This window comes from Triturus cristatus, chromosome 11, assembly GCF_964204655.1.
Source record: "Triturus cristatus chromosome 11, aTriCri1.1, whole genome shotgun sequence".
Lineage (NCBI taxonomy): Eukaryota > Metazoa > Chordata > Amphibia > Caudata > Salamandridae > Triturus > Triturus cristatus.
The window spans coordinates 1144316084-1144318123 of record NC_140594.1 but is presented as its reverse complement, the minus strand read 5'-3'; the positions used below and the strand labels follow the sequence as shown (position 1 = coordinate 1144318123).

The window sequence follows — 2040 nt, the reverse complement described above, 5'->3', positions numbered from 1 at the left end:
TATGGGCAGCATCGGAAGCAAAGCAGCGAAGAGAAAGGGAGTAAATTCCATGAAATGCATAGGAGATTGATAAAAGCAGAACAAAAAGGGAAGAATTAAATTCAAAGCATGCCCCGAAAAACGTGTGAAGGTCCCACCTGTCATTTATGCTTCTAATTGGGTATCTTTACTTTCAAAGTATAGGGTTGATCCTTTGACGATCACTCTCTTGATTTACAGCAGAGACAGATAGTTGAGAAGTCTTTTCTCACATAGCTAGCACAAGCCTGCGCTTTTCCTTCCTGGCAGGGTGGAAATGACAGATTAGTCCTAGGAAGAAAAATCAAGCAATATTAGCAGAGGATGGTTTCGATCCATCAACCTCTGGGCTATGGGCCCAGCACGCTTCCGCTGCGCCACTCTGCTCCCTTGTGAAAGTGCTCTCTTTATGCAGAGGAGGAGCTTTCAGCGGAGTGGCAAGGGATTGGTGGGGCTCTCTCCTCATTTGCCTAAGCACATCGCAAGGTATGCTGGGTACAGAAAATCTTCATCTTCCCCACTCACAGTCAGTCATAACTGAAAGTGCAGACCCTCTTAGGAATTAGCCGTTTCAGGCCTTTACCAAGACAGCAGCTCTCTGTCCCTGTCCTTTCTCTGTGATCCTAGCACTAGCATACTCAGGATTTGGCTTTACCTGGGAGCCAGATATCTACCCGGTGAGGGCTTGCCCGGTGTGAGGCTTTTGAGCGTTTGGGAGCGTTCAGGACGCTGGACAGGAAACTATGCCAATTTGAAGTATCCAACCTTCCTGCTGCAGTGAGAGGCTCTTTCCGTGGAAATCTGCCACTTGGAGTCCTCTCAACTTGCCCTCTGATAAAACATTTTTCTGAGCCGCAGTTACATCCGATGGTTACAAGGTGGCGCTGCATTCAGGTGAGAACACAAGTATGCACAAAATCTTGGGGACTTTTGCCAGATTTATCGGTGGATCTTGCCTATTATTTTCAGAGGCTAGATATCGCCTAGAAATGCTTTTTAACATAGGGATGCTGGGGTTATAATTTCTGGTCGGGGCTCAGCCCTTTCATTGCCTGCCCCCAGCAAAATATTTATTATCAGCACATGTGAGTGGTGAGTGCTTTATGGAAAATAGCATATATTGGGACAATGAATGTAGCAGATGAGGCGATCGAGATGTCTACCTACGTGTTTGATTATTTTTTTATATAACGGCTGATTGTTCTGTTTCTGATATTTCAGTTTTGTGACATGTTGCATTAAAATATATCCTGCTTGGAGAATATATAAATATTTGCACTGCGTTGGCCGGGAATCGAACCCGGGTCAACTGCTTGGAAGGCAGCTATGCTCACCACTACACCACCAACGCCCTCTGATGTGTGTCCTCTAGGTTCCAGATGTTACAATGCCGAGTGCAGTGGCAATCTTGCACCGGTTCCAATGGTGCATTTGGTGTGGATACCAACATGAAAAGCTGTAGAAATTGTCTTGCAGAGGGTAAAGAACTGGGGATTGAAACCAAGGATAAAGCTGTGCAGAAGAGAAGAAATGGAAAGCAGCAGTACAAATAGTGGAAATGAGCATATGGGCAGCATCGGAAGCAAAGCAGCGAAGAGAAAGGGAGTAAATTCCATGAAATGCATAGGAGATTGATAAAAGCAGAACAAAAAGGGAAGAATTAAATTCAAAGCATGCCCCGAAAAACGTGTAAAGGTCCCACCTGTCATTTATGCTTCTAATTGGGTATCTTTACTTTCAAAGTATAGGGTTGATCCTTTGACGATCACTCTCTTGATTTACAGCAGAGACAGATAGTTGAGAAGTCTTTTCTCACATAGCTAGCACAAGCCTGCGCTTTTCCTTGCTGGCAGGGTGGAAATGACAGATTAGTCCTAGGAAGAAAAATCAAGCAATATTAGCAGAGGATGGTTTCGATCCATCGACCTCTGGGTTATGGGCCCAGCACGCTTCCGCTGCGCCACTCTGCTCCCTTGTGAAAGTGCTCTCTTTATGCAGAGGAGGAGCTTTCAGCGGAGTGGC

The 2040-nt window shown here is 45.5% G+C and overlaps 1 non-coding gene across 1 annotated transcript; it reads right to left on the bottom strand.

Moving 5' to 3' along the window:
• Positions 1 to 1297: 1297 nt before the first annotated feature.
• TRNAG-UCC (transfer RNA glycine (anticodon UCC)) lies at positions 1298 to 1369 on the bottom strand. Its single transcript has one exon. It is a non-coding gene; the product is annotated as a tRNA-Gly (tRNA).
• Between the last annotated feature and the right edge of the window lie 671 nt (positions 1370 to 2040).